Below are 13,690 nucleotides of genomic sequence, written 5' to 3'. Positions count from 1 at the left end.
TGAAATGTTTTGTGGTTCACATGTGTTACATATAAAATGGGGAAAACCTTTTTTTTTTTGTCAAGTGCTGCCGATTTTCTAGTCAGAAACTGTGATATGAGGTAAGGTAACTCCTACTGCCTTCAGATCAGAAAACAGGGTAAATGGGTAGCCAAATGTTTTTGTTTAATCAAGAACAATTTGAAAGAGATACAGAGGATTCTTTAAAAAATCAGTAAGAAAAAGTACTTACCAAATCTATTTACAATGTTTGGAGAGAAAACAAAATTTTTTGAAGTCTCAAGGACTTCTCTTTCATTCTGAAACATGCAGCTGATGTTTTGATACACAAGAAGGCTGATTGTGCTGGAGTAATGTTTTATTACTACTGTATTCACTGAAAGTAAGAGGTAGGAAAAGTCTTTTTTAATAGTCCAGAGTTCCTACTTTTCATTGTGTTGGTTATATTTCTTATAACATAAAATGACAACATAAGATTGAATAATAGAAAAATTTTAGGTGTTAGATTTTATCTTGATATTTGTTCAGAAGATGTCACTAAGTTTGCCTGTTATTTCAAATTTATTGATACAAACCTTTAGAAGAAATTTGTACCAGTGTTTGACCAAAAGGAATTTTTTGTACAGTGGAATTTCTTCCTACTCTTGCTATTTCTGTTGCCAATCTTTGTCCTTTTTCTGTACTCATGATGCCTCCCAATAACTATGGAATCAACTCATCCCATAAATACATGCCTTGAGTCAGGGTCCTGGATACAGACTTTAAGAGTTATTTTGCACTGAAATATTCATGGGCAAGAAATCACCCTTATACTAGATGGAAGCTTATTCCATGTTTTGAAATCTACTTTCATATATATGTTTATAGATATATATGTAAAAAAATATGTATGTAAATAAAATATATATGTAACAGTTGCATTTTTTGCAATTCCCTTTACATAAAATTATTATTGCCATTATTGTGGAATCATTAGTAAAATATTGTCAAATACAGGTACTGACAAGCAGAAAAAAAAAATTCTTTTAATCTCTTTAATTAACTTTTAATCTCTGGATTTTCTCTTTATGTTAATTTAAGTTCACTTTCAAATGCTTATCCATTAATATTCCCATGAATTAAATATTTCCAGAACTATGACTTCATGCTTATTGTTCACACAGGTCATGTTCATCTTGAATAAGGAAAAAAAAAGTATCTTTCATGGTGTCATTACTGCTTATAGCATTGAATATAGCCCTTTCTTGATACTGAAGGAAAGCCTGGATAGTTTTATCTGTTCATGGTTGACTTTTTGGGTTTTTCCAAAGTACTGAGCGAAGTAAATAAATATTTCTTTCCAGCCCTTTTGGTATAATTCATATTTCTTAACAAAGGTAACTTTATCTCTGAAAGTTCTCTGATGGGGATGGAATTAAAAATGAATACTTATGTCATGGCTGTTTGAAAGACCTAAGAAACTCGTAAGATGCAGCTTGAGCTAAGGAACATCATGCTCAATGAGGAAGGGAGAAAATGAAAAATGCAGGATTAATGATCATCTATTTCTGCATTTCATCAGTTGAAGCTCCAGTGTGTACCTGGATATGCATGCATTATTCAGAAAATCTCTTCCAATTCTTCATTGCCATTAGGATGGTTTTGAACACTGTGACAAATATTTTTCTTGAGTTTCTCCATAAACCAGTTTGCATTCATTCCATGTTTTCACGGGAAGTAAACAGTGCTCTGCTTTAAAACAGAGCAACCAAAATTGTACTTATTCTTAGATATTTATTGCTTTCAAGTATTTTCTCAAGTGGAAAGCAATGTAGTAGCCTGTAAGTAAGACAACATAAGTCTGGTGTATTTTGTTTTGAGGGAAGAATGCCACGGCATCCCACCTGACCATGGAGCAGAAAAGGTCTAATCAAACATCACAGATCCATAATATTCAAAAACTCCTGTGGATGGTTAAGTAGTCTCTTCTAAAGGACAGTTGAGAAGAGATGACCCTGGTTCTTTGCTGTTTGCATATTCACTGCACTTTTCTGAGCCACCACCGCCTTCTGTTCTGGAAGAAATTCTAGAGCCTTATTTTCAAGATTTGTGTTACACAGTTAAAAGTCTCGCAATATATTTGTGTGTCATTTAGCACCTTAACTGATCTACACAGAAAGGAAATTCTCAGCCATGGTGTGTAAAAACCCATATGTTACATGTGACTGTTGGTGGTTCCCTCCTTACCTGTTTTTATAATGCACTATATTCTCTGCAAAAAAGTCCCCAACTAGTTAAACTCAAGAAAATGCCCAGTATTTTAATAAGGAAATAAAGCGCCCAGTCTTCTGTCTGTCTATTGTGTGTTAATATTCTATTAGAAGTAAAGTAAAATGCAGAAAAAAGGACAGTCTCCAAATAATTTTTTTTTGTTTTTGATTTTCTGGATAATATAGCTCTAATAAGTAGGTATAGAAAAACTGCCAGGGTGTACTTTGTGCAGCTGCCATCTGGTAGCTATTGTCGTGGTTTGACACGGAAAGATAATTTTTTCCGGAAGGAAGGGGTCAATTTAGATATTGACCAATTGAAAGTAGACACGCCTCTGAGAACACAGAGGGGTTGAAAGCAGAATTCCCAGGGGAACTCGCTCTCTTTGGTTCCGGTCAGCGTGCAGTGCAGACCTTCCCCCGCCCAGCCACGAGCTGGGTGGGGGAGGGGAAGCCCATGGCCTGAGAAAGGTAGGCCGAAAGCCCCAAGGGTGGTGGAAGGACTGGAACCGGGCTGGCCCCTGCAGATGGAAGGGTGGAAGAAATCTGGGATGTCTCCATTTCCCCCCCCCAGAGTTCCTCTCCCGAGAGGGAGAGAGAAAGCCGCAAGGAAGGAGGAGCGGGGGGAGCTGCAAGGTGCCCAGTTGTGTGGGAGTAGCTGGATGTCCGGGCATCGAGCCATCCTGGGAGTTCGGACTTTTAACCCTTTCTTGAGAAAAATGAAAGCTTTGTGAATTTTCCTTTCCCCTCCTCGGTTTGAAAGAGAGGAAGAGGGACACCTTGGACCCTGGGATGGGATGTTGGAAGGAGGAATTCTGGATGGGAGGGGGACAAGGAGTGGCTTTTGGCTGGACTTTTCCGTGTTAGCCACAACCTGAACCAAATCTTCTCCGTCAAGAGGGACTGTGTTTTGGGAGGATGCCAGTGAGTCAAGAGACCTGCTTCAGCTGAGAAAAGGACAAAAGTGGAGTGAACAGAGGAAAGGTTAGGGGGTTTGTGGTGGCGCCCCCTTGCCCTGGAAAGGAAAGAGAAGAGAAGAAGATCTCTGTTCTTGAGCCCTCGGCCCCAGGGGAAAATGGGGGGGACTGTGGTCCCAAACAATGAAAAACTGAACTGTTGTTTTCTCCCCTCTTGGCAGGGCATCCTTGAAAGGAAAAATCCTAAAGGCAGTCTGACCATCCATGCATTGGTGGTGAGAGCACTGTGCATGGAAAGGAGAAGGGTCACCATGGCAAACTTTTTCTCCGGGCGGTGCCATGTGTGACATGGAAACACAGGATGTGGAGCTGTGTTTCTTGGGGGGGTCTGTGGCACAGGAGAGACTCTGTTCCCTCGATGGACTGAGTATCGATTGCTTGGAGGGTGGAAACCTGATTGGGGTCCAGATTGTGTCTCACTGTGGTTTGTTGGAGTTGGGTGGTGGGGGGAGGAATGTTTTGCAAGGTTTTCATTTGATCTTTGTGTGGTTTTTTTTTCCCCCCTCCTTTAGTTTTCTCTTTTCTTTAGTAGTAGTAGTTTAATAAAGTTTTTTTCCTGTTATTAAGCTTGGGCCTGCTTTGCTCTATTCTAGATTCCACTTCACAGCATTCAAGGTAGGGATCACATTTTCATGGGGGCACTGGCATTGTGCCAGTGTCAAACCATGACACTATATAACACAGTTGTGGTGGTCAAGCAGGTGGTGATTAACCATGATTCACAATGATGTTTCACAGCAGGCATTCAGCAGGGAAGGAAAGGTGGCTTTCACAATATTCTGCTGGAATTCACACACTGGGGAGAGTGAGGTGACACACAAGTGCTGTGGGCAGGAGGGACTGGGAGCACATGGGAGGTTCCCCTCCCTTGAAAGTTGTGTATAATTCAACCAGCTGATGGTTCTGCAGGGCAGTTCAAAGAGTGCTAGGAATAAGGATAAGCTGCCTTAGGTTTAATTTTTATTGGGATTCTAGATGGTTCTAGAATGCTGAACATGTCATTGCAAAATAATGAAGACCTTTATTCTACAGGGTCATAATCAGTCACTGAAAAGTAAGAGTCATGCTGGATAGAAGTACAAGTCCAAATTTTTTCCATTTTGGAATCTGCAGGAGGCCAAGTATGATTAAGAAAATAACAGGAAAAAAGTGTAATCTAGAAAAATCACAGATCTGTTAATATTGTCCCAATATTTTAATTTTGGAAAAATGGCAAAAGAAAAGATGTAAAGATAAATGTAGAATAGAATACAATTCTGCAGTCTAAAAAAGCAGGATTATTGACCCTGCTTTTTATGTTTTATTTTGCACAACAGAACTTGCTGATCATCCAATCTGATTGAAAGTGAACATAGCATTTAGGATGGAGAATATGGATATTATTAATTTTAATACTATTAACCATTTTCATGTTGCAAACACACAGATGAATGTCCTCTTAGGAAAAGGGGAAGTGTTAGTACCATCCTGCCCTGCAGATTCATTCAGCATTATGTGGAATTTTGGTTGTCTGTGTTAGGGAGCTATTAATACACAATGAAGCAGACAAAGAACAGGAGAATGATCAGGGAAAGGAAATAATATAATGTAAGAGTAAACAGGCTTGGCTTGTTTGGTGTAGCAAAACACAGAAGGAAGGAGGGATATTATTGTACTTGATAAATATGTCAAGGGAAATACCAGGCTCTGAGCTATTTAATCTGAGACTATTTGCACACAGAAAATTTTTATAAAGCTGGCTATAAGCATATTTAGGATTGAAATTGTAAATTGCTTTTGAAATGTGAGATACACCACTTGTAAAGGATGAGAAGCAGAGTACAAATTGAAATACAGAAATTCCATTTAAACAAAAGGAAAAAGTCATTGTCCAGGTAGGTGAAAGCATTCCACTCCAACCTCTAGTGGAGTAGGCCTGGATAGTTGCATGTGTGTTCAGCAGAGGGATTCAAGTGTACTGAGAAATAGATCACATGCTCTGAGGATTTTTCAAGTGGTTGCCTCAGTTCGAAACAAGGCAGAACATTTCAAAATACACAACTCCCATCTATGTCAAACAGACACCTGGCTCTGAAACCAGTTGTCTTTTCTTTAAAGACTGTCCAGGACAGGTAATATCATGTTTTGCTTTTTCCTGGAATTTGACTTATAAAAATCATCTTTGTTTGATTGTTTTTAATTTAGTAACACAAAATAAAGGAAAAATATTTTCTGAAAGACTCTAAGTTGTTTTGTTTTGTTTTGGTTTTTTTTCCTGACTATTGCTTTTTACAATTACAGATTGCTAACAACAAGCCTCCATTTTATGGAAAGGATCCAAGCAAGGAATCTTCTCATCTTGCTCTGTTATTACCTTTCCAGAGGTAGCACTGTAATCATTAAAACTAAGAAAAAGAAATCACTAGGCTGCTCTTTCTGAAGAAGATCAAGGCTTATCTTAAAAAGACTGCAACTGTTGAAAATGCACTAATTTTGTCAATATATCTAAATTTTACAAAATTTTTCTTCTAGTATATTAGGAAAAAAAGGTGCTGTTCATTCATTTATGCACACAAACAGATGAAGAGTAAGTGTGTCTGTATATATATGCATTAAAAAGTAAATTTTATATGTAAGAAGTAATTCTTAAAGATGGAAGTATCTTCTTTTTTCATTATAGGAATATTCTGCTGTCAGTTATCCAAAAGAATAATAGTCACAGTCACAGAGCACACATCATGCAGCACACTGAGTTTGTGTTTCAGAGAATTTTAGCAATGGTCCAGACTCCTGTGTGGTCAGGCAGATCAAGTAGATTGTGCATTCACAGCTTTGCCCAGGGCAGAAAACAATCCCGGTGCAAAAAGGAAGAACTGCATGTGAGAAAGCTGGCAAAGATGCAGCACACAGCTTTTTCTTTTCATTTTTTTTCTCCTGCCATTGACATCTTCTGTTTGAGGACTACAATTGTGAATATTTCCCACAAATCCTACTGATCATGTTTTCCTCCCCAGAAGTAGACACTCATAACTTAATTTCTTCTGCTCTGGCTACAGCTAGGTATCATTTTTTTCTATAAAACACAGCTTATTTTATTTCTAGTTATCTAAACTGGGCTGTGCAGTGTGGAGTGAACTGCTGATCTATTCCCACCTTCTTTTCCCTGCACAGCAGTAATTTTTCAGTCCATTCAGCTTATGTTTTTGGACAGTCATAGGTTCAGTATTTTTGCTTGTCTGTAAGCTTGGTACAAGGTACATGGTGTGAAGGCAGAGTTAGATTTTCTTCCAAAGGACCAAGACTTAAAATGAATAATGAATAATCTTGATGACTTCAGTATAAGAGTTTGGGATAAAATTTCTGCAGAATCAGATCTAGGGTTTTTTTTTTTGTGGTGGGGGTGGTTTTGTTGTTTGTGGGATTTTTTTATTTGTTTTTTGTTGTTGTTGTTTTGGTTTGGTTTTTTTTGTTTTGATTTTTTTTTTTTTATTCTGGAGATACTTCACTTGTGAGGATCTCATCACACTGTTAATTTACAAAGGATTTTGTTTTTTATATTATGCTTTTTGCCATGCTCACTGAATTAAGAAACCCTTTGTAGCAGCTCTGCATTCTAATTTCTGATTTAGATAGGCTCTATTTATTGCTCAGTTTACTTCATTCTAGGTCAATAGCTTTAATTAGAGTATTTTTAGCAGATCATGAAATACAAGTGCACACAGACATGGAAACACATTAACCAGTCCAATCCCAGCAGTTTGTGCTACACATCTTTGTTCCTCTATGAGCAGAAACAGTTGCTTTTTTGTAGACTTCACTAAGAATTTGTCATTTCTTGCAGTCACCATTTCTCCCTGTCATAGTTTTGGTTTTATTCTACTTTTATTTTCCCTGTAAAGACATATTTTTTACTAATAAAACTTAATGAAAAGCAGTCTTCAATCTTGTTTCTATTCAAAAATTTTTAACTATAATAGAAAGCTATACCAAAGAGAAGGCCTTTTCTAACATATTATATTTCTTCAATGTTTACTGTGGAGTGAGCTGAATTTAAGTGTTTCTATTTTGAAGTCAAATGTTCAGGTGGGATGTGGGAATTACAATTTTGGCATGAAAATGTAGAACAACTGGATCTGATTTGCTAACATGTGATGGAGATTTTTTTGTTTCTAGACTTTACTATCTGAGACATGTTTATAAGGTCATATGCATAGGCTGAGAAAAAATAAATTCAGTTTGGAAATAGGGATTGTGGTCCTTGAATAAACCTTGGGCTGGAGAGTGACATTTTTTTATACTAATGCATCCATGATTATTTTTCAAGTGGAGGCCATTGTCTGCTAGTCCAAGGCTCTGATAAATCTTCAGTTCCAACACTGATAATGTCTCAGGCAGGGCTATCTTAAACAAAATTCAGGCTGTTGGAACGTTGCAATTTTTGTAAGGAGTCAGAAGTTGCTATCCACAGCTCAGGGTGTTCTGGTACTCAGGTCTTGTTGCATCCATGCTCTGCCATCCATCCATCTCACCAAGTGATGTGGCAGAGCAGGACTGCAGTTCCCATACTGATGACCTGGGAGATGCTGCACAGGTAATGTTTTCTACCAGGCTGGAATCAGTTTGACAGGGGCTTAGGAGAAGGTTAAGTAAAGGACAAATTATCACTGCTCTCCAGCAGCAGTTAACACTGATCTTTATAGCATCTTTATAGCAAAATAATATACATTCTGGCACTTCATTTTATAGATTCTGCATGACAAGTGATAAAAGTTATGAATTACTTCTATCAGGCTTCATTTTTCCCTGCTTTTTAGTTAATATTACAAAGCCTGATGTAATTACCCATTTGGCAGCTCTCCTTGTCAGTCATCTGCTGATTCATAAGCCAGTCAAACAATATATTACACACCAGATCATCTGTGAGGACTTTGCTGGCACAGGATTTGGTTTTCAAGGGTATTTCAGCAGAATTAGAACTATCCACAGGATTCCTGTGCCAGTCCTGTCTCCTTGCTGTACACAGAGCTGCAGGATTTTAGGCTGCACCTCTCTTGTTGCCCAAAACGACTTGTATGTGTGGGAATCCAGAGCTTCCCTCTGGCTGCCCTGGAAGGTCTGGGACCCTGGCAGGGGGTCAGGAACCACCCTGGACAGAGCCCCCAGAGACACTGTCTGTGATCTCTGTCCATAGAAAAGAATTTTCAATCTTACAGGATGAATTATAAGCTCTGAGTGTTTGATATAAGTAATAATTAAGTGTGGCATGGATGCAAAAGTAAAATTTTAGGATTCTAGATTAGGGGTTCAAAGGGGACAAGATGGAGGAAATTGGGTGTGTCTTGTCCTTTTTCTCCTTCTTCATTCCCTCCATGTTTCACTGTGGTGTTGGCAGTTTTCTGTTGGTTTAGGCTGGGGACACACTGTTCAACGTAGGTGACAGATATTGGCGCATTATTGTAAATATAGCACAGGTAGTTTCTGGTATTTAATGTTTGTAACATCCCACTGAGGGCAGAGCCCCACACGCTGCCCTGCAGGACAGAGCTGCAGCAGGGCAGCAGAACATGTTAGAGATAAACAGAATAAACAACCTTGAAACCAGCACAGACAAATTATGGCTTCTTCTTTGGCAACGGGGCAGAAAGACAGAGACTTTCTGCAATCTCGGAATCATCAATACCTCAGATTATGACAGTATGTTTCCTTTCCAGGGAACAGACAGCTGTGCTGCTTTAGGCATAAGTTTGTCATGTCAGGAAATATGTCAGGTGCTGACTTTGTGGCTGTGTTGGGGGATATCTAAAGGCAATGTGGAAACCTGCTAGTTCAGCTTGAAGACATTTAGTTGCCTTTGTTTCCCATGGCTTGATAGCTATTACATATCTGGGGGCCTGTTTCCCTGCAAATACCAGCAGAAATGTATAAATTACAACCACATCAGGGCCAGGAAATTTTTTTTTTCATATTTTTACTACTAAGAAAAAGCTAGAAAAATTTGCTGAGTGACAATTATTGCCACACTGAAGTTCCCTCCTCAACATCTTTGTCTCCTTGGTGCACTTCCCTGCTGCAGCTCTTCTCTTTGTGCTGTTCTGTGAGTCTTTGCCACTGCTCAGCCTTGCTGTGTGTATTTTGTCCTTCCAGGTTAAATAAAACTATGTCCAGATAAACAAGGGACACTGCTGAGGCCTAGATCTAGGCTAAAAAGGGCAATGCTTTCCCAGATTGTTATGAGGATTGTTCCCTTTTACTTTTTAATAGATCTCAGTTCAAGGTGTGTGGAAAATATTAACTAATTTTTGCATTTGTTGGCATGTAGGTTTACAAATGATATTTTAAATGATAACTTATTTGCATTTTACTAGTTGAGTAGGAATTGAGAGGTGTTAAACTGTTATGCATCTTAGATTAATGTTTAAATATATGACCTCTTTTTGCAAAATTATTTTTCAGAATTTTTCACAGTTATTTGTTTGTCAATAAAGTAATAAAAATCTAATATATATGTACACACAGAGATGCAGGAATAAAAACTAAAATTACTTCCATTGGTGGAAGGAAAAATGTTTGTCCAGAAGTTACACACAACTTACTCTGAAATCAGGAACATTCTAAGTATAATTTTCCATATTTTATTAATTATAAGATCAGTTTTCCCTAGAAGTCATGGAAATGAAGAAAGGGAGGCCAGAAACTCACAGAGAAAGGTGTTTTTCCATTTATGCTAGACAGAATGCGGACAGAAAATATTGAAAATATTGGTAGGATATAATTTATTTATTTTTCTCTTTTTTATAATCAAAGTTCTGAAAACAAAATGGCTAACTTTCAAATTTTTTTTTTTAATTTTTATTACTACTACTACTACTACTATTATTATTATTAATTTTACAAGCCAAATAGCATCTGCAACCTGAAGGTCATATCTCTATAGAAAAACATCATGCAAGCAATGTGACCAAGGTAATTTTAGCATAAATATTAAACCAGTAAGTATTACCTCTGAGCTATAGTAGCACTATAGAACCTCTGAACTATATATATCTGTTAATTCTACACTGTATCTGAAAACAAAACATCTCTTGAAAACCACAACAATTTCTTAAAAGGATGCTGAAGCTTCTGTACAAGACTGTTCATTTCTTTATGATACTGTTTAGCAGTAATGGATGTAATGACATTAATTTAGATCAAGGTTACGAAGGTTAGCAATCTATTGATATGAATGAAGAAATTCAGCTTCATGTTGAGTCCTCCAGATATGACAGAACTAATGGGTTGTAAATACAAAGGTTGCAGAATGTTGAAGGGCTGGGTGGACTGACTTAAAATCTCAGCAGTTGTGCTTTTCTGCCACATGCCCATCAGCAAATTTCTTACAAAATATCTGGGCTGTATCAAACTGCTTTTTTAATGCTGGAGGACTAACTGACAGGGGATTAAGATTTTCTTCCCACTGGAAAATTCTCCATTACTGCTGCAGGTCATAATTAAGTCAAAATGGCATTCCTATTCTCTCTCCAGGGAGAAACTGATACCCTGACTCCTGTGCTCAATTCTTGCTCAAGTGAACAGTGTCTACCAGTTGCTCCAAACCAGCCCCTTATGGCTCTAGGCATTGATGAATTCTGGTCTCTGTGATACTGGAGTTCTTTTTCTCCTGTGACCTGAAATTTCAATAAATTCAGTTTACAAATCATTGGAAGAATTTGGTGCTGTGAAATTGTGCATAATAGTGGCAGTAGCAAATGGACATGTGCTTGCATTCCAGAGTTATAACTGAGCTAGTGAATCAAACTCTTGTATATGTGAACAAGAACAGAGCGGTCAGTAGATCCTCTCTCTGAATGGGAAATAAGTAAGAAATATGTGTCAGTTTCCTGTCATTGATGTCAAAGGAAAGGGGGAGTATCATGGAAGTTTCAAATATATAGTTCCTTTCATTACAGTCCTGAGCACTGTAATCTATATATTTTTTTCCCACATAAAGCTTAGGAAATGTGTCTCATAGCAGATGATCATGATCCAAACATTGGAAATCCATAGGAGAAATGAATTGCACATGTCTAGCAAAGAGGCTTAATAACATCTGGAGGACCTTAGCTCATGATGACTTCTTAGATTACTAATTACTTCCACTATTGAAACAAATTTAAATCCATCTTTGAAATATTTGAATTTTTCATGTATCTCTGCATGTGAAAATCATCGGTTTATTGTTGATGCGTAAAAAAAGATGACCTTTCCATCAAGCGAGATTCTGCAAAATATATGAGAATAGATAATATTTCATATGTTCACCTCATCTGCTTTTAAAAATAATAAATCTGATTCTAAACAGAATGATGTTAAATTGTTTGCCTAATCCCAGTATATAATATCTTAGAAGGAGTGAAATGTAAAATGCAGAAAGTAGTTTTGCCACATGGGAAAATGGAATCTGCTTTTAAACTGAGGAGTTTGATCCTATGGGGTTAGGAAAAGGACTCCCTTGCTATAGAATGCTCTCATTCATTTTAGCATCTTACCCTCAGCAGGCTTTTCGATTCAGCTACAATATCTGTCATAAGTTGAACTTTAAGTCTTTAGTTGGGCTTTACCTTGTAGGACATATTCCTGCCTACTTCTGTTCTGCTTTGGCATCACACCTTTATTTGATGGTCTTGTTTTCACTTTGCCACTTCACTATTTGCTAATTAGCCTTTCTTCTTACCTAGGGGTATATTTTTTGCTTTATTGATACTCCATTCACAGCAAAGCTCAGCTGAAAAGAAGTGTTTTCTTCTTTGCCAATGCCCAGTCATTTGCTAATTTCCTTTCTGAGTTTTTGGGGTGTTTTTCACATATAAAGAAATATGTGCCTTTATCTTTTCTGCCTCTTGGAAATCATTGATGAACTCGTCAGAAGAGGGGGGGCACTTTATGATAAAGAAGCTGAGCTCGTTACTTTTTGTCTGCTTTTTCTCATGTTCTCTGACAAACCAAGACTTTTTTATTGAGATCTGTTCTTGTGAATCCTATTTCGGGATTACATTTGTTATGCTGTATTTGGATATTCCTGGAAAGTGCTTCATGATACATTTTAGAATCTACTGTCAAAATGCAAACACATTATTTTTATGCATTCTGCAGCATTAGACACCAAATGTGGCAAAGCCATTTGTAACAGACTTGAAATCAAGAAGCATCTGTTTTTTGCTCTTTTGGCATGAACATTACTTTTATATACAAAAGAAAAGAAAAAAAAATAAGGAGCTGGTGATAGATTCCAAAGAAAGGTTAAGTAACCAAAGTTCTGGTTAAATCTTGGAAGTTTTGCTTCACATTTATGTTCGATGCCATCAACTCATTAACTGTTACATTAACATTAGCAATGCGTTCCAGTGTGGCTTGAAGAAAGGTGAGCTATCTTTCTTGCCATTACCATTGATTTCCATGTGCAAGAAGGAGTATTCTTGAATCAAAACTTGCTTGTGCAAGCTTCCTTATTATTTTCTCCTTCTTGGGAAAGCATTATTAGCTGTATTTCTAGTGCATATGGCCTGCTGATATTCCTTACAAGAAATTAACTTTTCATACAACGGTCATGGGCATCAGTAGGAGATACAGTGTTTATTTCAAAGGACTTTGGATTAGGTCCTGGTTGCCCTAAAACTGTTTTCTCTGTTTTCATTTCATTTAATCTCTATGACAAAAGAAAAAAGAGAACATTTTCAATACTGCTGTTTTTATTAAAAGAGATACTTCACACTTTATCCTGCTTTCCACAGCTTCTGCTGTTATATTAGATTTTGTTTTCTTCTTACTCATTGGAGTTCTGTGGGTATGAATAGTAAGGAATCCGGTACTCATGACTTGCTTGGTGATAGCTGAGTTCTTGTAGGTGAAGTAGAAAAGTGATGCCAGCCATTGTGGTACTAGATGCCACTTCTGACATTTGTTCAACAATGTCAAACTTTACTCTGAAAGTAAACACACATTTATAAGCCTCAAGAGGGAAATTCCTGAACAAAATTATTCCCTAGATCATACTGACATTCTATTTTCCCTGTAGAGTACATCCCTTTCTTGATCTGTTTGTGTGCTCTGTGTTTCACCACCAAGACAAACATTTTAAAACCAGATTTGTAACAGTCTCCCGAACACTGTCTAGATTCTCCATAGAGTAAATTTGCACCTTGTCTTCCAGACAATTTTTTTTTGTTCTGGTCTCTGTAAAAATATTTGAACAGGTGCTTCCTTCTTTTTCCACCACATCTCTTCAAGGCAGTTATTTTTTGTTTCTCCTGTCCCTGATTTGCATTTCTTTTTGGAGATTTACCAAACAAATGCAGTACAATCTAGCATCAATAGTTCCCTAGTTCTCCTTTCTTTTGGTTGTTTTTCCATTGGAAGGACATGATGGTTGATTTCCTAGCTCATCTCATCTCCCATCATTAATTAAATAACCTGGAATATATGCCTATTTTTTGTAATGAAATGTTA

At 37.4% G+C, this 13,690-nt stretch overlaps 1 long non-coding RNA gene across 1 annotated transcript; it reads left to right on the top strand.

The window, feature by feature from the left end:
* The first annotated feature begins 2,507 nt into the window (after positions 1 to 2,507).
* On the top strand, positions 2,508 to 5,446 carry LOC144246038 (uncharacterized). The gene is made up of 2 exons (XR_013339655.1): positions 2,508 to 2,720; positions 2,824 to 5,446. It is a non-coding gene; the product is annotated as an uncharacterized LOC144246038 (long non-coding RNA).
* Positions 5,447 to 13,690: the final 8,244 nt, after the last annotated feature.

The sequence above is a fragment of the Lonchura striata genome, chromosome 3 (assembly GCF_046129695.1).
Source record: "Lonchura striata isolate bLonStr1 chromosome 3, bLonStr1.mat, whole genome shotgun sequence".
In the NCBI taxonomy this organism is placed as follows: Eukaryota; Metazoa; Chordata; class Aves; order Passeriformes; family Estrildidae; genus Lonchura; species Lonchura striata.
Note: the sequence above shows the minus strand (reverse complement) of the source record. Positions and strands in the feature narration are given on the sequence as shown.